Source organism: Macaca mulatta, chromosome 5 (assembly GCF_049350105.2).
Source record: "Macaca mulatta isolate MMU2019108-1 chromosome 5, T2T-MMU8v2.0, whole genome shotgun sequence".
Taxonomy (NCBI): Eukaryota; Metazoa; Chordata; class Mammalia; order Primates; family Cercopithecidae; genus Macaca; species Macaca mulatta.
The window spans coordinates 94,899,464-94,926,279 of NC_133410.1; the positions used below are offsets into that span (position 1 = coordinate 94,899,464).

The 26,816-nt window shown below is 35.2% G+C and overlaps 1 protein-coding gene and 1 long non-coding RNA gene across 6 annotated transcripts in view; one reads left to right on the forward strand and one right to left on the reverse strand.

Annotated features, from left to right (window-relative positions):
* Window positions 1-26,678, reverse strand: LOC144340984 (uncharacterized). The gene is made up of 3 exons (XR_013417523.1): window positions 26,564-26,678; window positions 17,038-17,224; window positions 1-1,398 (listed from the first exon to the last, which is right to left on the reverse strand). It is a non-coding gene; the product is annotated as an uncharacterized LOC144340984 (long non-coding RNA).
* The window catches only part of ARHGAP24 (Rho GTPase activating protein 24), a 528,054-nt gene that overhangs the window by 104,967 nt on the left and 396,271 nt on the right, over window positions 1-26,816 (forward strand). The gene's annotated exons all lie outside the window — the stretch shown is intronic.

Genomic DNA, 26,816 nt, shown 5'->3' on the forward strand with positions numbered 1-26,816 from the left:
TTCTCTTCAGGTTTTTTTTTCTTTTATTTTTGCTGTTCAATTTTTGTGTCTTCTCTTCTTTAGCTTTATCTTGCCTAAATCCAGCTGCTTCTCATTTTTTAGAGCTATCACCATATGTTCATTCATTTGGTGACTATTTATCAGTTATAAACTCTGAATTACAATTTTAGAATGTTGAGATCACTTTTTATGTACAAGGAAGCTACCAGGATACAAGATTTATTGTTCTCACTTTCTGAAATTTGGCTTTTCTTCTTTTAGCATAATGTTTTCCAGGTTCATTCATGTTGTAACATGCTATCAGTACTTTATTTCTTGTTTTGTTGAAAAAATATTCCATTGTATTAATATAACAGTTTTTTAATCCATTTGTCGGTTGATGGACATATGGGTTGTTTACACTTTTTAGTTATTATAAATAATGCTGCTCTGAATATTCATTTACAAGTGTTCGTGTAGCCATAGGTTTTCATTTCTCTTGAGTATACACCTAGGAGTGGAATGATTGGATCATATGGTAACTGTATGTTTAACCTTTTGAGGAACTATGTTGATGATTTTTATTCAATTTCAATCTAATTTAAAACTCAAGCCTCAAACTTGATTTAAATCTCATCTGTGTCCCTTCACACCCTGTGTGTGTGTTTATGTGTGTGTGTGAAAGACAGAGAGAGAGAGAGAGAGAGAGAGACTGAGGCAGAGAAACTGTGGGCTGGATAATCCTTCCTTGTCTTTGAAGTCTCTGTTACTGCGAACTGGTGAGAACAGGTGAACAAAGACGAACGAATCTCTGTCTAACAGCCCTTTGATGTTGGCGGACTACATGTCCATACTGGTTGCTTATGCGTTTCTGGCTAATTTGTTGCTGTTGATGACCATCTCGACTTCCCAGGTGCCTGATGTTGTCTTCACCTTTCAGCTCTCAGAATTGGCAGTACACCCCACAGCTTCTTGCTGAAGTCCCATCACCTGGGGACCCACTTTTCATTATTTCACATGAACTCACTGGAAATGCATACATGGTTGCCATGACAAATATGATGTTGCAGGCCCCTCCACATGGCCCCCAAATTTTCTTTGCTCTACACATTTTTTCCAATTCTTTTGTCTATTACTCAAGGATAAGTGCAAAGCAGCCTCAGCACGTAATAAACTGAGGGGCGAACTCCCAGTCTCTCCAGTTGCCAGTGACTGCTGGAGTTTTATCTTCCTTGACTCAAGGGTGTTATGGACTCCCCTTTCAGATGTTTTGCCTGTAGCAGGAAGCGGAGGACAGATAGTGGTTCTGGCCACAGTGATCGCGTCTAACTGGGTTTGATTCTGTTCTGTTGTTCTGTTGTCTCATAGAAGAGTAAGGCACTTAGTACCTCTTCATTTCAGTTTTTAGATTCCAGAAACCTGTCAGAGACAATAGAATAATTCCTATTTAACATCTCATTACAAAAACCTATGTTATACTCTTATATTTTTGAAACTACCTCTTATAAATCAAATGTACATACTTTTTATTCTCCCAGATAAGTGGAACTAATATTTTCTCATCAATGAATTATTCCACAATTGTAAAAATCCTTCCTGTTTCTGACTTATGATTATTAACTTGAAATAATATTCTATTCTGCTTATGAACCAGGTACCTTGCCATATACACAAATATGCTTTTAATATTTTAAAATATTAAAGTATTAAAATAGAGCATAAGCATTACATATATTTTAACTTATGATAAATTATTTCTCTTCTGACTTATTGTTTATGTTTGTGTCATGGTGATTAGAAAAGATTAGTAGAATCAATTCTATTTATTAGCAGAATCCTTAACTCATCTTTGTGAACCTGACTTTCTACTTAAACTTGTTTTTCTAGATATGGCATTACAGATGCTTACATAATATGTAATTCTTCACTCATGTTTAGAAATAAAATAGTACAGATAAACTTATTCTACTTTGTGGCCAATCTTGAGAACATTTAAGGTAAAGAATTGAATCTATGGGTAAGAGCTCACTGACTTAGATATGAATTGTAAATGCCATAGTACTGGCCTTGCTTGAAGGATGCGCTGATTATTTGAATAAACCAAAGTAGCTCTAACTTAACTGTTTTTTTTTGTTTTTGTTTTTGTTTTTAACATTCGTAACCTTCTCCAGGGGAGGGAGAAAACATTAGCAGTAAGATTCTAATACAACTTTTGGACAGCTTTTCAGTGCTAAATTTCTGTCTATTTTGAAACTTTTTCTAGTTTATTTTTAAATGCCAATATTTAATAGTTACATTTTCTCTAGATTTTAAAGGAGATTTTCTACCTGCCAATTTTTGTTTTATACATATATAAAATGCATGTGGTGGTAAATAAGCTAAAGGTACTTTTGGATTATGGACTTTATTCTTCTATTAATGAGTTACGTTACCTTGTATTAGTCCCTTCTTTCTGTACTTCCTCTATCAAATGAAGAGATGAGCTGATGGCTTCAGAGTTGCTATTCAATCCCAGGTTTCTAGAAGTTTTGTGTAGCCCCACAAAAGTTCCTGCTTTTAAAAAACTAAGTTATCATAATTCCTTCAATGAGCTAATACTTTGTTTCCCAAATCATTGAATTTGCCTATGAAATTTGCATTGCAATATCCAAAGATATTTTGGAAATGAGACAGTCTGCCTTTAGAGTATCCTACGGAAAAATGAGCAGTAATTCCATTTTCAGCCTGTGAGAAGATGTGTAAATAGTCTGTTTTCTATCTTAGACTGAATTTTGAATATTGAAGTAATTATCTTGAAGCCAGTTTTAGTCATTACCACAAATAATGACACTATGGCTTATCTAAAATATATAGTGTTTTCAAAAATGCCTCTTTAAGGAATCATCATTTTACATGCAATTTTGATAAATACAGTGTTTATTTAAAATGTTGTCTCTGTTTTTGATTCTTTAAACTGCTTGAGAATATTTTAAAGATATGGACAATCAGACTGTCCCCTTTGAAGCCCTTTCCATCCAAAATTATGAGATGCAAAACTCATGAGATAGAAAATTGACTGGATTTTTAAAACATTAGACTGTAGTTTACTGCTTGAAATTGTATCGTTAATTCATTTTTCAATGAATTATAAGTACAAAGGAATGCCTACAGAGACTGTAACACTCTTTATGTCAATATCCAAAAAGTTTACAATGGGATTGATTTAAATGTCAGCTACTTCAATCTTTCAACTCTTACTAATTATACATCTTAGTATTACTCAGGGAGAAAAACCTGCAAAACATTTATGGATCTCAGGTAATGGTCTGAACTGAAAAGTTTCAACATATTTTCACTAAGCTCTTTTAAAGTATATAATTTAATTTTATCTTAGAAATAATAATTTAAGAAGCATTATTTGTTATCTTTCCAAGTTTATATGTCTCTGATTATTTTATGTGGCTGGTTGGAAACTACTCTTTTGTTTCTGACCTGTTGTTTCCTTTAATATTCTGGATTGAGAAACAGGAGTTGTACAATGCTCCTCCAGGGCCTTACGTTATGTGGCATTCCACACAGTTGATACTCTTGTAACTTTCTTATTTTGATGCCTGTCTAAAAATTTGACATGTTCTGATTTTTTCTTGTAAAATGCATTAACAATACTACTGAACTCAGAAATTAAAACAACAACTAATTTTCCTGTTTTAGAGTGTAACTAACTCAAACTATTCCTCATTTTCAAATATTTTCTTAGAGTGACAATTAAAGATGGTTTAATGAAGATGCATTTTAATATGTAACCCTTCACTCTACTGTGGCTTTCCAGGAAGATGAAAAAGGGTAAATGTTTATTATGAACTGTTATGTCCTATGTGTTCAGTACTCTATTTATATTATTGTTCCTTTAATTCTCACAACACTTTATTCATTAGATGTTTTTTAATAGATCAAGAGCCTGAACTTCAGAAGGATTAAAGAAATCTGTATCCCAAGGCTAGCAATTGGCAAAACCAGGCATACAGTGAAAAATATATGTATAAGAAGAAGTCCAAGAAGGAAAAACATAAATGTTCTGTAGATATGGGCAGGATCCAAACTAGTGGCAAAATGTGTTTTTAGTAGATTTATTTATCAGAGAGAAAAAAGAAGGAATTTCATACCTACTTTAATAAATAAGAATACAGCTTGTCATATCCCTGCTGAGGAACCCCATCCTCTTTGAAATGATGACAATTTAGAGGCATCCTGGGGGTTCTGGTAGTTATGTTAATACCCCTTAAGCTTTGTTTAGAGGTCCTAGGAGAAGGGATATTGACCTTCTATAGACCATGCTTGGCTGTTTAAGAAGTATACTGAAAGATTGTGTATGCAAGATGAATTGTAGAGCTAAAACTCATCTACTTATATCTAATCCTCATTTTTTTTTGCAATAATACATGAAATAACCTCTTTTAGCTCTATAGGCATTTGCAGGTGGTTCCCACTTTTATTTATTTCACATTACACCACTCTGATCCATCAATGCCATGCAATATAAACCTGAGTTTTGTTTCTACCTGCCTTTATGAACTCATACAATGAAAAAGATTGGTTAACAAAAGCAGATGTATTCCTTCTGTTTTTGACACAAGACAAAAGTGATACAGAGCAGTGGCTGATGATTGTGACTAAATTATTGTACATAAAATGGAAATGGCTAATCAGCAAATGTGCCGTGGACTGTCTTCTTGGGCATGGGACAGAGAACTGAGAAGAGTGTGGCTATCAAACCTGCCTCTGCCACTCGCCACTCATTTTTGTGGATTCCTGTTGAATCCACCTCTGGTGTTTTAAGTCCTAGAGAGAAACCTGGAGGAATCTGTGGCAGAGGTACTCTTCTTAACTTTATTTCCATTTAAGGGTTATAACAAAACGGCTATGGGACTTGAACATCTGCTGATGTGATGATGCTGAAGAATACATTTTGGACATTTCTGACAAATAATAAAATAAGTTTTATGATTTCATGGAATTGAGTAGATGGAAGATGTTCATTCTCACTTTCATTTCCCTTATTCCATCTCCAATAAAAGGAAAGTCTGCTTTGATAGGTTAGGCCTCAGAGCTTTTTCACTAGTCACTGTTCTACTGGTGGCTTACAGTAATGTATTAAAAGTCCAGTCTGGAGCATGCTGACACATTAGTCTCTTTTTCCTACCTTTGGTTCCCCAGGGACTACTATCCAGAAGGGAGAAGTGCCAATTATCTCTTTATCCTTTGCATCTAGTTGGTTAGTGGTCACATGTATAAAATACTTGGTCCAGATACCCCATTGGAGCAACAATTTCTGACCCCTAGAATCCCTCTAATTTTCTGGTCTTTTTTTGTATATCAGCATCTCCCTTGATTTTAACTATTTTTCTCCATTCTCTCTCTCAGAAACTGATTGCAGGAGTATTTGCCCCACTCTGGGAAGATCAAGTGGATGCCTCTTGTTATCGCTCTTTCTTTTTTTCCCTCTCTCTTTCTTGTTCTTGCTCATATTCTTTTAGCCAATTGCTGGGGTGAGGTATTACATCCCAGTGGAGTGGTAAGAATGGAGACTTGGATTTGGGATTTGGGTTGAAATAGAGTAAGAAAGATTCTGTATTCAAGACCACATACACTTACCACACATAGGGAAAAGGAATCTTTATTCACACTTAATTATCAGAGATCTATAAAGCAGCTTTGGCCCAAAGCCTGCATCAATAATAAAGTGTTTGGAAGCTTGTTTTACTACCTGTGAATACAGTTTCATGGTGACATGTGATTGGTTGAACAAGAGACTCAGATATTCAATCATAATACTATTTTGGTGTTAATGACAATCCCTATATCTCAAACAGAATGAAGCTTGAATATCTGCCATGTTACATCTATCATTTGATAGAAAAGGAAGCTGAGGGTCAGAGAAGACTATAATTTGTATAGAGGGATTCTTAGGCTTACCATTGAGAATTGGGCCGGACATGGCAGCTCACGCCCGTAATCCCAGCACTTTGGGAGGCTGAGGCGGGTGGATCACAAGGTCAGGAGTTTGAGACCAGCCTGGCCAATATGGTGAAACCCTGTCTGCACTAAAAGTACAAAAATTAGCTGGGCATGGTGGCACGTGCCTGTAGTCCCAGCTACTTGGGAGGCTGAGGCCCGAGAATCGCTTGAACCTGGGAGACGGGATGTTGCGGTGAACCAAGACTGTGCCACTGTACTCCAGCCTGGGCAATGGAGCGAGACTCCCTCTCAAAAAAAATAAAATAAATAAAAATAAAGTTGAGAATTGCTTAATTCACATAATACCTTAAAATTGCTTATATTTTTAGCAGAGTTTCAAATCTAGGTCTTCTGCTATAAGCACTAAAACTAAGGAATAGGCCACAATCCAATATGTCTTCTTTTCTCAAAATGGGAGATTGATGAATTCTTTATTGGAATTTTAAGAAGTACTCATAGAAATTTTCGTATCTATGTTACTATTATGTAGTCAAACAGTGCCTTGTGTTATTAATAGTCATGTTTAGTCTGTCTTTCTAATCACATTGACCCCAGATGGTATTCCTTAGTTGACCCAACACAACAGAGGTAAATTAATACAGAAAAATGTTACATTCTCATAAAGAGACGGCCAAATGATGTCACCATACAGTACTGTCTGAACGAAAGTTCCCCAGTAGTTGGAGTAGAGATAAGTTGTGGCTTCAATTGCCCCTGTGCTGTAATAATTAGTAGTTATTTAATGTTGTGTGTGATTATCCTTTTTAAAGAAAAAAAGCATCATCTAGCAGATCACATGAATATTGATTTTAACATGTAATGATGTTTAAATTTTATTAGCTTTTTAGTTTGTTCAGTATAGGCTTGTGAATTTGGGTTGGGGCGTTTAAGTTGATATATTATTTATTACCATAAAAATACTTAACTTGACTTTTACAGCCAGTGAGTTTTTTTTCTTTAGAAGTATACACATTAGTCAAATTGACAAATGGTGATCTAATCATGCAGTATTTTCATAAATGAAATAAGTGCAGTTCCATCAATCCCTCGGACTTGATAGAATAGGACTCTTGGCTTCCTTTCCTCTTCATTCCTCCCATCCTTCTTTCCTTCTGCATTTATTCATGAATAGATTTATGCATGTAATATATGCCAGGTATGCTTGATCTAAAACAAGTCACTGCTCTTGTGAAGCTCGATTATAATGGTGGAGACAGCCATTTAACAAGTAAGGAAAGTAACCTACTATGAGGAAAATAGAGAGCTAGACAGATAATACTGGTGCAGTGGTGGTCATGATAGTAGGGCCTACTTAGAAAGGAAGGGAAGGTCACATTTAAATTTAGATCTGAAGAAGAAAGAAGACTGTCATGCAAACAGAAGAAGGAAGGATATGCTGGGCTGAGAGGATAACATGCAGAGGGAAAATAGGCCTGTGTGCTGGTAACTTCATCACCAAGGGATTTCTCAGTAATCCCTTCCTTTATCTTGAACACACTGTCAGCCTCACCAAGAGGCAGAGTTGCTTTTCTTGATCAGCCAGTCACTAAATGCTATGCATGCACATGATTGGGTTCTTCACAGAAGCCTCCTGTTGCTTTTTAATTGATGATGTTTTGTGCTTGCTAAGTGCCTCTTGCTGCCTTTTAATGTAATAGTTTTCATTTGTTGTTTTAAGAGAAAATAAAAGCATGTTTCATGCCTTTCTACCCTTCCATGATTCCGTTCTTCGTTCTCTGCCCAGCCTGAAGGATGGGGGTGGAAATTAGTGTCTTTCTCTTGTGAATTCTCAGAGTCCTGTAAATATCTGTTTGATAGCACTTTTCATGTAAGATTACTATTAACGCTCCCATCTTATTGTGACCCCTTGAGCCCAGGGACCCTTTCATATAGGGCAGTGTCTGCACACAGTATGCACTCAGTTAATGTCTGTTGACTGAAAGAAGTACCATAAATTCATTTTGGACGTGGGCATTTGATTCTTTAAAGTGCAATGATGATAAGAAATTCACTATGGAGAAGTATACATCAATTGACTTCTACTTTGGTTTCTGAGATAGTTTTAAATGAATAATTAAGAGCTTAAAATAAACTAAATTTTTATTTCATTTATAAGATTTCAACAATTTTAGTATTTTCTTATCAATACCAAGTTTCTAATGTGCATAGGAAGGAGTATGAAGACAGTTATTGTTGACGACTTTGTACCCTGAATACTAAACCACTCTTTCTGACCCATGAAGCTTCTAATTTAATGTTGAACTGATTTGAAATCGGGAAATATAAAAAGTTGGCTCCTCTCTAAAGGCCATCAGATGATATTCTCAGAGGTAAATTACCTGCAAGGTGAAACTTGTAGGTGATGACAACTTTGTAAAATAAATTGCATTGGGCCTCAGAGATGTGAGCATATAATGAATAGAGATCTGTAAACTTCACTACCTCCTTATAGTTTTGCAGAGCGAAGCTTCTGTGGGTATTTGCATGTAGGTGAGTTATGTCTGATAACAAACAGAATTGTGACCTGGCCGATGTCAGAGTCCTAGCAGTGGATTTTAGTCCTAACTCTGCCACCTAAAGCCTGGCCAGTTAATGACTCTGGATCCTCATTTTCTCATCTTAAAACAATAGAAGATTGCATTGGATTGACACCTAATATTTCTTTTAGCTTGAACCTTTGAAAGTCCTTGAAATGTACATTTTATTCATATTTCATTCATTCTTTTAGCCTTTTAACAAAACAAAAACAAACAAAAAACACAGCATGCCAGAGGATAGGAGATGGTAGGACTGATCAACTTGACTAGGGACAGGAATTTTTATTTGTTACAATTAATATTTGAATAAGTTCTTTTTATCATGTAATCATGGTAGTGACCATTTTGGGACCATGCCTGAAAACTTACTACATGATGAGTCTGGTTCCTGCTATTATCTTCTACATCTCTGGCCAGAGATACATTTTTCATTTCCTTTGCTTCCCAATATCAAACTATCCTTTGAGTCCTGTCTTTTGAGACTAATAATTCCTCTTGGGATATAGCTAGAGACATCTCTTTGGCTGGAGCATCTACCATTAAGTCAAAATACTTTGATAAACATATGCAGTACATACTAATCCTATGTGTTAAAGAATGCTTTCAAAATAGATTCAAGAGTTTAAAAATAAAATATGGATCTTTATTTTACAAAATAATTCCTTTTTAATTATAAGTCTGGAAGTTAGATCTGGTATTTTTCAAAGCCATTGCTGCACATTGCAGATTTTCATACCATCCACATGTTTGTTTGACTAATTTTTATGATGTGCATTCACGCTAATTCAGATTATCCCTCTTCTAGAAGAAAAGGAAATTTTTCTTAGAGCAACACTTAATGTGTAATCACAAGACAGTGAATTGGTAACACAAAGATGCTAATGTTTAGCAAATTATTGTTTAATGTAAATTAAATTTTAATTTGTTTGGAATGAGAAAACTTTCTTTCTTCCTTCCTTCCGTCCTTCCTTCTTACCTTCCTCCTACCTCCCTCCATCCCTCCCACCCTTTCTTCCTTCCTTCTTTCCTTCCCTTCCTTTCCTTTTTTTCTGCCTTTCTTCTTTCCTCTTTTTCTTATTTTATTTTATTTTACTTTTTGAGATGGAGTCTCGCTCTCTTGCCCAGGCTGGAATACAGTGGTGAGATCTCGGCTTATTGCAACATTTGCCTCCTGGGTTCAAGCAATTCTCCTGCCCCAGCATCCCGAGTAGCTGGAACTACAAGTGCATGCCACCATGCTCAGTTAATTTTTGTATTTTTAGTAGAGACGGCGTTTCACCATGTTGGCCAGGCTGGTCTGGAACTCCTGACCTCAGGTGATCTACCCACCTCGACCTCCCAAAGTGCTGGGTTTGCAGGCGTGAGCCACCACGCCCAGCCCTTTCCTTCTTTTTCTAATTAAATAAACACTCATTGAGTAAATTTTGTCTGCCATGGTTTTCCTCCAAAAGAACATACTTTATAGTAAAACTAATTTTACTACTGGAAACTTCCTAAAACTTTCATCAAAATTATTATTGTACTTTTAAATGGACTGAAATATATGTTTATTTAAAATTTAACTTAAGAATCTTCACTTTTTAAAAGAAATTTGTCATGACTTTTAAAAATATGTACAGAAAAAAATAAAGAGTAGTCAAATATAAATGAAAACTATCAGTCTTAGTTTTCATATTTGCAAAATTAAAGGCTGGACAAAAATTATTTATAATGCCTTTCCCATGCAGCACTAACCTGTAAAATCTGCTGGGTTTTTTTATTTTTTATTTTCTTAGATGGAGTTTTACTCTTGTAGCCCAGGCTGGAGTGCGATGGCACAATTTCAGCTCACTGCAACCTCTGCCTCCCAGGTTCAAGCAATTCTCCTGCCTCAGGCACCCGAGTATCTGGGATTACAGGCATATGCCACCATGCCTGGCTAATTGTATTTTTAGTAGAGACGGGGCTTCACCACATTGGCCAGGCTGCTCTGGAACTTTTGATCTCAGGTGATCCACCCGCCTCAGCCTCCCAAAGTGCAGGGATTACAGGCGTGAGCCACTGTGCCTAACTAGATTTGCCTTTTTAACAGATTTTTTTGCAGGGTTAGGGGATTGGTAATCACATATCTATCAATGCTCATCTACTTTCCACTTTTATCAAAAACACACATTTCTATCACATTTAGTTTGGAATTAGGGAGTGAGTCTGGGAAACAAGAATAGCAAAGTGTAATACTGCAGTGCTCAGCTCTAATGTCAACGTACTCTTGTGTCAGACTTAGTCATTAGTTACAAGTCACAGTCATTGGTTACAAGTCACAAGTCATTAGTCACAAGTCACATAAATTCACAAGTCATTACTTAAAATATTAGCTTGAGAAAGATTTACTTTTTATAAATTGCAGTGGCTCAAGATCATCCCTATAATACTCACGTGCACTCTGACATTTTCTTCATTGCAAGGGAAAAGGAGGGAAGCGCATCTAGAGTTTTGGGAAGTGAGTATAAATCAAAACTATGTCAAAGGATTCTTGTGAGGATTAAATGAGCTGCTACATATGAAGCACTTAGCATGGTACCTGCCATACAGAAAATATGCTGTAAATGTTTGTTAATAGTATTACTATACCACAGCCAACCAACCACACTCCCCACACCACCAAAATAACAAATTGTTATTATTATTAGGCATACTACCAATTATGTGTATCATGGCAGAAGGGAAAGTACTTTTGAAAACCTCTGGCTCTATAATCTGACCCGTGACCTTGGGCTGGATTTGTCAGATGTGACTCCCACTGTTCCGTCCCTCTTAAAGCAGACTAGCCTATTTTGTCCTAGCACTCCTTCCCCACTGGTCTGACAAAGAACTTTGTTTTTTCTAACTTTTAATTTTTGTGGGTGCATAGTAGAAATATAGATTTATAGGGCATGAGCTATTTTGATACAAGTATACAATGTGTAATAATTATTACATCAGCGTAAATGGCGTATCCATCACCTCAAGAATTTAGCCGTCTTTGTGTTACAAACAATCTAATTATACTCTTTTAGTTATTTTAAAATTTACAGTTAACTGATTATTGGCAATAGTCACCCTCTTGTTTTATCAAATACTATATACCTTATTCATTCTATCGGACTATATTTTTGGACACATTAACCATCTCCACTTGCCTGACTCTAACCCTCCCCAGCCTCTAGTAATCAGTAATTCTACTGTCTATCTCCATGAGTGCAATTGTTTTAATTTTTAACTCCCACACATAAGAGAGAACATGCAAGAAAAGTTTGTGTTTCCGTTCCTGGCTTATTTCACTTAACATAATGAACTCCAGTTCCATCCATGTTGCTCCAAATGAAAGGATGTCATTCTCTTTAAAGGCTGAATAGTACTCCATTGTGTACCACATTTTCTTTATCTATTCAACTGTTGATGGGCACTTAGGTTCCTTCCAGTTCTTGGCTATTGTGAACAGTGCAATAAACATGGGGGTGCAGATATCTCCTTGATATACTGTATACCTAGCAATGGGATTGATGGATCATATAGTGGCTTTATTTCTAGTTTTTTAGGAACCTCCAAACTCTTCTCCATAGTGGTTGTACTAATTTACATTCCCATCAACAGTGTATGAGGGTTCCTTTTGCTCCACATTCTCACCACCATTTGTTATTGCCTGTCTTTTGGATAAAAACCATTTTATCTGGTGAGATGATATCTCATTGCAGTTTTGATTTGTTCTTCTCTGAAGATCAGTGATGTTGAGCACATTTTCATATAACTATCTGCCATTTGTATGTCTTTTTTTTTTTTTTTTTTTTTGAGACGGAGTCTCGCTCTGTCGCCCAGGCTGGAGTGCAGTGGCGCAATCTTGGGTCACTGTAAGCTCCGCCTCCCGGGCTCACGCCATTCTCCTGCCTCAGCCTGCGGAGTAGATGGGACTGCAGGCACCCGCCACCAAGCCCGGCTAATTTTTTGGTATTTTTCATAGAGACGAGGTTTCACCATGTTAGCCAGGATGGTCTCAATTTCCTGACCTCGTGATCCACCTGCCTTGGCCTCCCAAAGTGCTGGGATTACAGGCGTGAGCCACAGCGCCCGGCCTGTATGTCTTCTTTTGGGAAATGCCTATTCAGAATTTTTTGGTCTGCATTTTAATTGGATTATTAGAGTCTTCTCTATTGAGTTATTTGAGCTCCTTATATATTCTGGTTATTAATCCCTTGACAGATGAGTGATTTGCAAATATTTCCCCCCATTCGGTGGGTTGTCTCTTCACTTTGTTGATTGTATTCTCTGCTGTGCAGAAGCCTTTTAACTTGATGTGACCCCGTTTGTCCATTGTTGTTTTGGTTGCCTATCCTTGTGGGATAGTAATCAAGAATTCCCTGCCCAGTCCAATGTCCCAGAGAGTTTCCCGAATACTTTTAGTAGTTTCATAGTTTGAGGTCTTAGACTTAAATCTTTAATCCATTTTGATTTGATTTGTATATGGCGAGATATGGGGGTCCAGTTTCATTATTTTGCATACGAATATCCAGTTTTCCCAGATGATTTACTGAAGAAACTGTCCTTTCTATAATGTATGTTCTTGACACCTTTGTCAAAAATGAGCTCACTGTTGATGTGTGGATTTATTTATGGGTTCTTTATTCTGTTACACTAGTCTATATGTCTGGTTTTATGCCAGTACTATGCACTTTTAGTTACAATAGCTTTGTGGTATAATTTGAAGTCAGGTTATGCGATTCTTCCAGTTTTGTTCTTTGTGCTCAGAATAGCTTTGTCTATTCTGGGTCTTTTGTGATTCTATATAAATTTGGGGATTGATTTTTCTGTTTCTGTGAAGAATGTCATTGGTATTTTGATAGGGATTGCATTTAATCTGTAGATTGCTTTGGGTAGTAAGGACATTTTAGCAATTTTGATTCTTCCATTCCATGAATATGGGATATCTTTCCTTTTTTTAATGTCCTCTTTCATTTCTTTCATCAGTCTTTTATAGTTTTTATTGTAGAAATCTTTCACTTTTTTGCTTAATTCATAGGTATTTTATTTATAACTATTGTAAATAGGCTCAGTTTATTGATTTATTTCTCTGATTTTTCACTATTGGTATACAGAAACAGTACTGATTTTTGTTTGTTGATTTTTGTGTCCTGCGCCTTTACTGAATTTATTAGTTCTAATAGTTTTTTGGTGGAGTCTTTGTTTCTCCAAACATAAGAGCATATCATCTATAAACAAGGATAATTTGACTTCTTCTTTCCAATTTGGTCGCCCCTTATTTCTTTCTCTTGTCTGATTGCTATAGCTAGGACTTCCAGAACTTTGAAATCCTTCACAACATAGCACTCTATTTGACTACAAAAACTTGGTCAAAGTTAGAATGAGAGATGATACCTATCTGCCATCATAACATTATGTTCAATAGCCATTGAATTGCCTTCTAATTAGTATAAAAGGAAGGGAATCTTACTTTTCTGTCCATCTCTTTTGAATCGAAGAATAAAAACACTAAGAGTGCCTCAGAAAGCAATAGTGACTTATTCTTTGTACAGTATGTGGCACAAGGAGTCTTTTGTAGCCCCACAAAAATCCCCTACATTATTTTGCTAGCTCATTCACAATTGTCTTTAAATTTAAAAACAAAAATAAATAAAATATTGTTTAAAATTTATCTAACTACGTATTAGGTGAAAAAGAGACTAGACAAAACTCAATTTTTTTTTGTAACAGTCTTGCTCTTTTCCCTTCACCATATTGCTATTCTACATCCATGCTCACCCCAGCCTACTTTCCCTTTTCTCCCAGGCTTAGATGAATAATGTAACCTATGAATTGGACAGACTTTTCACAATGTGAGAACTTCCCTGTAATCCAATAACTCAGTATATATTGAACCAATAATCCAATCATGGCAAGAGAACAACCTCTTTCTCAGGTTGATGGAACATATCAGGCATTGGAAAATTCCTTTCCATGCAAAGACCCAATAGAAGTTCCCATCGGAAATGAATATCTCTTGGCAGACCAAGGGTACATTCTGTTTGTTTTTTGCACTCAGTTCATTTTGTTCCTAGAAAGTGATAACATAAAGCACTCAACTATAAACAAGTCAGGTGGTATTTATAGTTATCTGGTAGGCATGAGGCAAAGTGGCAAACTTCCTCTAAAGAACCAAGCCAAGCTTACCTATGTTGAAACTCATGGTTTAATTTCTCACTGAACCTCAGTGTGTAGCATTTGCTCATAAATGCAAAATATCCCTACTGAATTACAAAATCAGTTCCTTCTTTTCCTTTGAGAATTATGTTACAGACGTTAGAGAGCATAATGGAAAGATGCTGTTAGATAACCAAGATGGGTGAAGAAATACAAACAAGACTTATGAGAGAAGTATAAGATAAGAAGGGGGAAAATGAAAGCAAGCTTCCCAGGATGATTTCAGGGAGACTGACATAATGACCAAAAGATCCCAAAGGTAGGCGTAGCATGTGAATTATATGAATTATATAAACTATATTCACTTCCCAAGGAGTCTGATAACTAATGTTAGGTATAGTTATTACCACATGACTGGCTCTATTTGATTGGTCTTACTACAGTAATTAGCAAAATGTTAGGATTGACTTTGTAATGATGATCTAAAAGATAACATAAAAGGTCCCTTGGTCTGATTTATTGCTAAGAACTAACTCTGCTCCAATCTCCAGCTCCTCTCTGCATGCCAGTGCCTAGGATGTACGTAGTTACGTTCATCAGGGAGCTGATGGCATGTTTCTTAAAAGGAAATATTTTGCACATGAAAAAAATTTTTCTTACCTATCTATTATCGTCACTGGTAACCCAGCAAAGCTTTCTGGTATAAACATAATGGAATATGACAAGTAGAAACCAAATAATGCTTGGAAATGTGCTTTAGTTTTCTTTGGAGGAAATAGCAATGCCATTTTATGAGTCCAGTTTTATCTCAAGGATTTCTACATGCTTTGCTGTCTTTTATGCTTTGGGGAATGGAGCCAGAATTGTGCCAGCACTGAAGGTCAAACATGAAGTAGAGAGTGGGCAGCCAAAGAGATCAGCAGTCAAGGTCTGAGCTTTATAATATAGCTGTTGTTCAAAAACAACTCATGTGTGACATTTCCCAGTTTTTGCTTTGTGTGCCATAAAAAGTGTTGTTGTTCCAGTGATGTTTGTATAAATGCTGGATGAGGTAAGAGAAGAGAAAAGAGATGGAGCCTTCTCAGGGGTTCAAGGAATTCTTTTATGGTTTAGCTTGAGATGCCAGTGGTTATGAGAAGGCAGTTAAAATCCTGTATGTGTTTTCTTCCCATAATCTTAGTTGTCTCCCAGTTATAAGACCAGCTTTTCTGACACACAAAATGGCAAATCCAAGGGACTGAAATCCTGCATACCCTTCTGAAATACAAATGGAATAATATTTATATGTAAAACAGTTCAACATAATATCAATAATTTTCCTTAGGTGTTCTAAAAAAGAAGCTATTACATCATTTAATAACTAGATTTTTTTACTACACAATTAGGAGTATGGGATCCAATTTCAAGTTTACCATTACTGTTTCTCAGTGGTATTCAAAATGCCCATATTTTGTTTCATTATTTAACTAGATATCATAATATTTGAAGTCCAAATATATTTTTAAATAAAATTAGTTTAAAAACATATAAATCCATCATTTATTAAAAAAAAGAAGATATCCACATTAAGGGAACAATAAGTAACAGATTCATGCAGTGTACTCAGCCTGCCACTGAAAAATGCTGTTTCTTCAAAAGCAAACATTTCAGTTTTCATTATTGTCCTTAGTATCTCAACATATACTTTCTGTAGATATGTGTTACTTTCATGGATAAATTACATGTTAGAAATCAAGCTTAGAAAGTATTCTTTAACCAATCTTAAGACATAAGGTTTGATTTTATTGGTATGAATTGGTTGTCAGGAACATAAAAGATAAATTTATTGATTTTGCTTTCTTCATTTATAGGAAACTAAACAAAGTCTCCTCTTTTCCATCAAATATCACCCATACCTTTCCACTGTGTCTGAAGGCTGACAACTAAATGCTTATTTCGAGTTATGTGGTTACTTGAGAAAACCAGGTCCTTATTGGAGAAGAGCAAAGTGATGCCTAGAGGGATGGATGGGGAAGTGGGGTAGGAATTTCTGAAAAGGGCTAGGGGCAAGGTGCAAAAAAAGAACATTACCTCTCCCTCAAGTCTGTCTGTGTTTGGGACCTTTTTTTAAAATATATATATATTCTTTTATTATACTATATGTTCTAGAGTACCTTTATCCTCAGTCATATGGCTACTGGAAAGATCTTAGAATCTATTTTGCATAGAATCTCTTTGAAAATATAACATTTATACTCCTTTAGGGCAGCAACTATGTTTTTTTTTTTTTTGCTGAGTAGACACTGGTGTTTGGGAGACATTAAATAAATGTTTGCTTAATGAGAATGTTACATATTTAAATACGTGGTAATTTTATTATCGCCATTATCATAAATACCTTGATATTTCCATTTGGAATGGTTGCTTCAACAGGTTGAAAAGTGGAGAATCTTAAAGAGTATGTGAAATTAACTTTCAGAATACTCTGTCAGTTGAGCCTAGAGTAAGTCCGATGTAACAGATGTAATTAAACGAGCGAATTTCCCAGTTAAAATATCAGTGAAGATATCTGAAGACTTGCAAATCTGAAATGACAACATGCAATGGTAATGTTACAATTCAGATGACACATTTTCAAATGCACCTTTCAGCCTTCACTTTAACTTGGAGAATTATTTCAAACTATTCTAAGGGATGGATACGTTAAAGTTTAGTATATCATAAGAAGACTTATTATTCATTATGCAGCCACACTATAAAGCAAAAAAAATAGAAACATCATGACTTCTCAAAAGATGAACTTGATATCTTCTTTTGAATTTTAGAAACTCATTTAATTCTTTTTAAAAGAAGTAAAATTTTAGTTGTCTTCCCTTTAATTAATAAATAGATTCAAGGCCTGGAAATATGAAGAGTTCAAATAGTCCAAATATGTTGCTATTCTCATATTTTATGGTTACATCCCATTCTAATTACTCATTATATTTAGATATACCAGATTTATGATGATTAATTTACATTTCTCTTAACACCCTCTTTCATTTTATTTATGAAAACGAAGGCTCAAATGGGTAAATTTCTCTTCCCAAATCACAATAATGTTGTGTGGCAGAGCTGAAAGTGCGTGTGTGTTTGTGAACTTTTTACTCTTTCTTAGTAGCTGATCATTGCACGATGATTCCTTGAGAATTCTGGATCTTGAAATTATTATTTGAAAATAATAAAATGAATAGGATAAATAAAGGAATTGAATAGTAGTGTTGGATCTCATATAGTGTTAATGATGACCCAAAATAATAATCCTATTTGGTTATATGATCCTAGAACTTATTAGGAACTTGGATATTAATATTTGAAGGAATTTTAGAAATCACTGTTTTGTTTTTGTTTTTATTTTTTACAATATTCCTCAAGTCAAATAAGTAATAGCAGACTGAAAAAAACTATCTAACTCAAGTTGCCTAATAGAAATACAGTGCAAGTCATAACTTTGAGCCCTATATTAAATTTTCCAGGAGCCTAATTAAGAATAAAATAAATAGTTAAAATTAATTGTATTCATATATTTTACTTAATGGAATATATCTCAAATAATAATTTTAATATGTTATTAATATAAAACTATTAATAATATATTTTACATTTACTTTTTGTACTGACTTCAAAATCTATGTGTATTTTACACTTAAAGCACATTTGAATTCAACGAGCCACATTTCAAGTACTCAATAACCACTTGTGGCTAGTGGCTACCTCTTTGAACAACACAGGTCTAAATAGTTTGCTCTGATACAGCAGTGAGGGAGAGGAGGGGTTAGGAGTTAATTAGCAGCTTACTGTGGAGAGATGCTTAGAAGAAGGAGTTGGCATGGGGTATTAAAACATGTGAAAGGCTGACACTTCATTGCATAAATGAGGACAGTGGGGTGCAGAGGTATTGAGCAGCCTGCCTAAGAGGCCAGAACTATAGAAGTGGCCGACCTGGAAACAGAGCTCAGTTCATCTTGTAATTTCAGTCCTTTTTCCGTTATACTATATGTCTTCTCTGGGATAATAAAAATCAGTAACTAATGTTAGGAAAATCATCCTTCTACATAAAGGCTCCATAGAGTAGAAGCCTCTTTACTTTATAGGAATATTCATGATTATTGGAAGAAAAACCTCTATTTGATTTGTTTACCCAGGTGACTTCCTTTTGATAGATGTGTTATGTCAATAACCACACTTCGGTGTTGATGTAACAGCATGGCACCTCATGATTTTACTGAATGAAAACATTTCCCCTGAGAAATACACATGGATTACTATTAAACTAAATTGTTATTTTTTGGTATTACGTGTAACGCAAATTCTAAATATAAAATTTAAGTGTAAGTGAAAGTGACTCTACTATTTATAGTTAGTATTTCATAATATCTCCTTAATAAATTCTATAATTACAGAAATTATAGATGTTTTGCATATTGTGGACTGCAAAAGTAACTTTTTTTAAACAAAATAAATTTGTTTTATTTGTTCATTCACATAACCTGTGTTTAAACCTAAATGTATGCTAAATAACTTGTTTCATAACAAGAGTAAAATTAGGATAAGGTAGCATGCTTTCAGCCTCATAGAGCTAACATTTTATTTGGGAAAACCAGTAATAAATAACTAAAAATGAATAATATAGTTATAAACCATGTTAAGTGTTATAAAGAGAAATAAAATTATGTGCTGAAATCGACAATTAAAAGATGGGTTGGCAAATTTCCTCTAGGTAGAGAGATCCAGAGTGAGAGAAGGGAACAGTAGATGCAAAGACGCCGGGGTAGCAAAGAGCTTAGTGGGTTATGGGCACTGAAAGGAGGTCAGTTTGGCTGAAGCAGATTCACTGCCGTGGGAAGGGCTGGAGAAGAGTCTGTGGCTAGAGGCAGGGGCCAGGTAATTCAGATGCTTGTTAAGGATATGTTTCTTTTCCCAGCATGTAATGGAAAAACCTATTGAAGAGTTTTAAGAAAGGGAGTGACATGATCTGAGTTATGTTTAAATAATTCACTGTGCACATTGTGGAGAGAATGGATTTCAGTAGAGCATGAAAGGAGCAGGAATACTAGTTATGAAAGCCATTGTGTTCTCCACGTGAGGAGAGGGAGATGGGGCATTCACCTTTCAAAGAAAAAGATCTAGAAGACACAGCACATTCAAATTTTTCTATAGAATAAAGTTTGTATTAACGTGCCTTAGAGAAATCATATATCTTCCATTGGAAGGCTAAAAGCCCACAAAATATTTTAGTTCACACATGGCAAAGTATTTTCATACTCCAGGAATTTCTGTGCTAAGCTACTCACTTGAAGAACTTGTGCTGCTTCTCTTTCATGATGTGGTTTTCATAAATATGCTTTTCATGCAAGGAATATGTAATATGCTACAGTTATTCAACTCTTATAGCAACTCCCACGAAGACAAAACAAAACAAAAAATTCCCAGGGCAATGTATTCAAATTGATGCATGCCTTGAAAAACCTTTTTAGTTTTGCATTTTTCATTGAAAGAATGTAAAAATGTGTGCTCAAATTAGACTTTCTTTTCCAGAAAGCTCATTGGCAAGTGATGGCTAAAATGGATGAATATGATCTTAGAGTGGCTTTTACAGCACAAAAGAATATACTCATTTTTGTCAAAACACTGCAGTATTTTAATGACTTGTTACATATTTTTACTTTATTCATTTTTTATTAATTCTTCTTAACATTCTAAAGAGGCTTTTATTTCATTCTTTTGTTTCATTCACCAGTCTGTATTTTTAATTTATTGCATTGCTTTCCATTTGTCAACTGGAATGTAACTACCATGGAAGTGAAATTATAACTGTTCTGTGCAAGGTTGTAATCTTAGGAACTTAGAGGTCTTTCTGTGTAATAGGTGTTCAATAAATATTTGTTAAATAAGAAAATGAATGAATGAATGAACACTTGGAAATAACTGTGGTATTTGGAATACATCAAAAGCCGTGTAGTAGAGAACTATTTTCCTGGTATTATATGCAGCAACTTCTTCTTCTTCCCTTTAATTCACTTTATATTAAAATAGGGTTTTTCAACTCAACACTATTGAAATTAGAGACTGGGCAATTATTTGCTGTTGGTGTGTCCTGTGCATTGTAGGGTGTCTGGCAGCATCCCTGGCTTCTACACTGTAGATGCTTGGCAACCCCCAAGTTGTAACAACCAAAAATCTCTCCAGATGTTGCCAAATTCTCCCAGTTGAGAACCACTGTATTAAATATTTTCACAGCATGCAATTAATGTTGTTAAAAATACCTAGATTCTGAGCTATTGTATACTGAATTTTGGCATTTTACTCTATGTAATGTTTCATTCGAATATTTTAAATTCATTAAATATATTATAGTATATTTTATCAAGTAGGTAAACATAAATGGAAATAACTTTTCCCTGTGATGATTTTTCCACTTGGAAAAGCTATTTCGAGCATTCGCAGGTCCTCCAAAACTATTTTCAATAAGACTCTCCTTTGCTAGACACAAAATATTAGCATATGAGTCCAATTTCCTGCAATGGAAGCCTAGAAATTTCCTAGGAGGCAAAACTGGTTCAACTGAAGTCATTATGCAGAACTATTACTTGCATAGGAAAAAGGAAAGAGAGCAGAGATTAGTTAACAACCCACAAAGGCCCAGTATTTTTCTAGGACTTAGGGAAGATGGCCAGAGACTTTCTGTGTGATAGAGCTTTTAGGGAGATGTTTACATTGCTATTTCAGAATTTTATCTTTTTTATTGATCAAAGGAAACCATACTATGTAGATAAAACTCTGCATGGAACATGAAAAAGAAAGCAGTATGTGAAGGGAAAAATTTGTCATATCTCACATAATTTCCCAAGCTAGATCTGATAATCAAAGCTAATGACCACTCAGATTGCAATTAATCTCAGCATTCTGATGAAAATGCAAAAATTTAAGAGCAGATTTGGGTGGCAATTGAAAGAAGGTTATTTCAAAGCTCGTAGAGTGATTATTCACTCCTCCACCAACTATTTTGTTGTACCCAGACAAGTGTGCTGATTGGATAAATCAATAAAGCACAATTCTGTTTTTGGGAGGAAGCTGTAGAGATATCATTGGTGCTCCATAGACCCATTTTCACAATAAAAGTGTAATGATTTTGATATTCCCTCCTCTTCACCTATTGCAACACCACTTTTTAAACTCAGGTAATGCGTATATTAGTCTATATTCAAATTATTTTATTAATCTGATTCCAAATTAAGAGATTAAGAATGACAGGAAATAGAATAGTGATGGATACATAAGTCCAGAATTATGTAATGTATTGTCTCATACTTAATTCTCAGTGGTTTTAATTCAGCTGAGTTGGAGAATCAAACAGAGGCCTATCTCTTCTTGCTATGGCAATTTCTGAATGTTTTTCTCTTTGTGTCCTATTCTAAATTCCTCAGTTCTTGAAGAAAAGTGAGTTTGGATTTTAGAGAAAAATCTTGCAATGTGCATTTTAAAGTGACACTGAGAGATTTATTTTTGATTAATCATTATCACCTCACTGCATTAACTTGCTCTATTTTAATGTCTAATATGTTAGGGATTATTTTATATTTCAAGTTAATAAAAATGCACCCTCAGTAACATGAGCAAAGTGCTGCTTTTTCAAATGTACCAGCCAATTTATTTTGTTCCACCTTTTGGTACTGTGAGGAAATAAACTGCTCAATCATAGTAAGCAAATTAATATGTTTCATTTTTAGAAGAAAATAAGGTTAGATTTTTACATAATTAACATAGCCTTTTGTCCTCTATTAATTTGGGGGATAAGAAAATCACATAATAAATTGTCTTTGGCAAAAGTTATTTATTTGAAGTGCTGACTATTTAGAAGCATATGGAGGCGGTTGACCACCTCGAAAATTCACCTGTAGTGGGACTGTTCTTCTTTTTCCTATCTGCTGCTGACAGTTGCAGCTTAGCTGTGACTCGCTTACCATCCTTGATACCTCCCTCCATATAAGAGCTTACTAACTTTATTATTTAATGACATTATAGGTAAAAAAAAAAATGTTTGTTAGGTTTTTCAAAGCATCCTTATGAAGATAATTTAAATACTTAATGTCCTTATTTTTAATACATAGACATTAGGTGTGTTTTGGAATAAGAAAAGAAAACTAGTTAAGGCCTAATTTAACGGCATCAGAATGTTCCCAGGCTTCTCACTTCTCAGCTGACAGTCAAACTGAAACCAAAATTGTCATCAGTAGTACAATGTAGGTGACATATATTAGAAAACTTGATGTAAATAGAGCAGAAGATTTATTTATTCATTCATTCTCTCATTTCATATTTCAGTTTCTCATATGTTTCTGGTACTGTGCTAAGTGCTAGTGATACATTTATGAGATTGCATTAATGGTTCATTAATATGTCTGCACAGAGTCAGGTAATTAGGTTACTGAAGAATGATGGACTAGGCTCTGTGAATCAATTAAGCATTGATATGTTTTATCTTCAAAGTTTTTATTAGTTTTTATAAGTTTTTATTAGTACAGCAGCATATCTTATTATTTGACTAAGTTGCTGCCTGGTAATGAGCAAAAAGGATACTCATTCACCTTCCTCAGTATTTTGAGAATTGTTAAAAATGTGGTATGCGTGTTTGCAAGTCCTGGAAAGGTAGGTCAGTAATTATCATGTCTTTCGGGCAGAATGCAGTCTGTAGAACAAGATGTTGCCCCAGACTACAAAAACTGATGACGTCAAAACTGGACTGGAATTTGAGATTTCCTGTTTTTGAGTAACAGGCTTACATAACTCATTAGGCTTGAATGAAATGCTTTGAACTGTGGTGACTAGATGTTCCCCTCTGCATGTCGAAGTGAGAAGTGCCTCCTTGATCTATTGCTGATCCTGCCTGCTGTAGAAATCTCCAGCTGTCCAATATTTGGAAGAAAACTATGACTATATCTTTAAGAAAATCTAAATGAGACAAATCACTAAAGAATTATCCATGCTCAATAAACATATGAAAAATCCCTTTATTAAATAGTAAATAAACTTGAAATTACATGATTGAAATTAACCTTGGTAACCAGCCATAGGGCACTTGGTGAGATAAATTCTATTTGTTCACTGAAACACTAAACAGCAGTCATTAAAATGTTGTTCTACATGAATAACTAATAAGGAAAAATGTTCATGATGTCTGTAGTTTAAAAGGTATATGTATCATCTCACTTTAGAATTTTCATTTTTTTGAGATGGGGTCTCACTCTGTCACCCAGGCTGAAGTGCAGTGGCATGATCCCAGCTCACTGTAACCCCCACCTCCTGCATTCAAGCTATTCTCCTGCCTCAACCTACCAAGTTGCTCGGATTACAGGTGTGCACCACCACACCCAGCTAATTTTTTGTATTTTTAGTAGAAACGGGGTTTCACCATGTTGGTCAGGCTGGTCTCGAACTCCTGATCTGCCCACCTTGGCCTCCCTAAGTGCTGGGATTACAGGCGTGAGCCACAGCACCAGGCCTCACTTTAGGATTTTAATTGTATTTAGATCTATGGCTATGAACATTTACATATACCCACAAAGAACCGAAGCTTTACAGAGAATGTATTCACTCTAAAGTGTTAGCGGTGCTTAATTATGTATATTAGAATATAAGTAATTTTTCTTTTTTGTGTCTAGATTTTTTATGTTTTTTGTAATGAACACATTATTTTTGTCATAAAGTTACAGAAAATGAGAGATGACTTTTGTCCTTCAAATTGGAAAATTTAGTTTTAATCATAATATATTGACATAGCTTTAGGGAAATATATATAGTTAGAGTTTAATCTAATATACGTTTTCCAGATGGGAGGTCCACAGTGTACCTCAAAACTGGAGTGTCTGTTCTCTTTGACCTAGAAATTCCACAAAAGGGGATTTATTCTAAGGAAATAACCAGAGAAGGATACAAATATGTTCTTACATGATGTTAATATGATTTTGTTTATAAATAAATAGGAATAATAAAATATCTTCATATATGGGAATGATTAAATAGATTATCTTGCATTCATACAACAAGAGCTATTATGCAGTCCTTTAAACTTCTATAAGAATGCTCAATGAAAAGGAAAATGCTTACGAGTCATTGTTACATTTTTTAAAAAGCTGGTACTATACATTGTGTACAGTAAACTCTCACCTATTTAAAATATACACATGTGTATCGTGGAAATGAAAAGATATACAGGGGAATGTTTATAGATTTTTTTCTGTTCAATGAGATTACATATAGGAGATTTAAATTTTCTTCTGTATGTTTTTCTGTGCATTTCTAAATTTCTACAAAGAATATGTATTGTTTAGCAACAACAAAAAATACATCTCAGTCTGAAAAGGTTACAGGGAACAGTAGGGTTGGAGTTGTATACAGTAATCAGTGTTTATGGAGATTGCGATGAATTCCTGCAATAATTATACTTATTTATAGTAGCTGACCTTTTCTGATTCTCTTGGGAACCCCTCAGGAGCCATCTTCATCTCCCTTCTTCTCACTGGAGTTATTTCAAAGACTTTCCACAAGTGGAAAATCACAACATTTATGTCGTGGGTGGTATTCTCAGTTATTCAGATTCAGATGCAAAAAAATGTTTTGAGTACCTACTATGTGCCAAACACCTTACGAAATATCTTCAGTCTTTGGGGCATCAGACCTCAAAGGGGCACTCAGGATTTCCATAGATAAAGGATAAGATAGGCAGGGCACAGTGGCTCATGCCTGTAATCCCAGCACTTTGGAAGGCCAAGGTAGGTGGATCATGAGATAGAGACCATCCTGGCTAACACGGTGAAACCCTGTCTCTACTAAAAATACACAAAAAATTAGCCAGACGTGGTGGCAGGCGCCTGTAGTCCCAGCTACTTGGGAGGCTGAGGCAGGAGAATGCGTGAACCCAAGAGGAGGTGCTTGCAGTGAGCCGAGATCGGGCCACTGCCCTGCGGCCTGGGCGACAGAGCGAGACTCCGCCTCAAAAAAAAAAAAAAAAAAAAGGAAAAGAAAAAGTATAAGATAAAGATTTTTTAATATCAAAATATAGTCTAGAATCTACTACCAATTAGCTTTGTAACTTACTTGAACAAGTTACATTCTTCTGAGCCCTTTTCACTCATTTATTCAATATTTATTCATTCAGCAAATATTAGCTAAGTATGAACTGACAGGCACTATTCCAAGCCCCAGGGATAGACCAGTGAACAACACAAAGCCACTCTTCTCACTGTAGTGAAGTGAGACTGACATTATATAAATACATAAATGTGTAATGTTCTAGATAGAGTTAAGTGCTATGGTGAAAACTTAAACCAGCAAGGGAATAAGAAGGGCTGGAGGGCAGGGAAGAAAATAATTGCTGTTTTATGAAGAATTGCCAGAGAAAGACTGATTAGACGACATTTAAGAAAAGACTTGAAGAGTATGAGAAACAATAATAATACAGACCTTACTTCCTTCATGGATTGCTAGAACTTTATGAAAGGGCTTTGCAAATGTGGAAGGATATCTGCAGTTCTCCAAAGTTTGATTTGTCTTTGTTGAGAGAGGGCCTGAGTTTACTTCTCTCCATCTAAAGACATTCTCCCTTTGGAGATGGAGTAGGTGTTATCAATAGAAACGCATGGATGAGAATAACAGTCTGTCTCAGGGCCAGAATAGTCAGATGATTTCCATTCTGCCTAAATTGGATTAATGAGATATAGAGATCAACATTCGCTATAGAGAGCTGTCTATTCTGCATCAAATGTCCTTTAAGTTTCTTTTATTTTAGCCACAAACATTTTCCAAAATACTAAGAATTGGCAAAAAGGAAAAAAAAAAAAAGAAAGAAAAGAAAAAGAGAGAAAGAAAACAAACCACAATCTTACATTTCGCTGGTATCAGGTCACAAGTTGTCACTAAAAAAATATCATGCAGGAATCATCTCCGTACCCCTTCTCTAATATCATTAATACATTTCATTCATTTGAATCTCTCCCAGATACTTCTCTGTGCATTTAGTTATATTTACATACATCACAGCTACCCTGGGGTGAATTTTAAATCATAAGGAAGGAAATGTTTCTGAAAACTGTCAAGCATTATTTTCGATACTTCCTCATTTAGCCCAGGTGTTAGAGC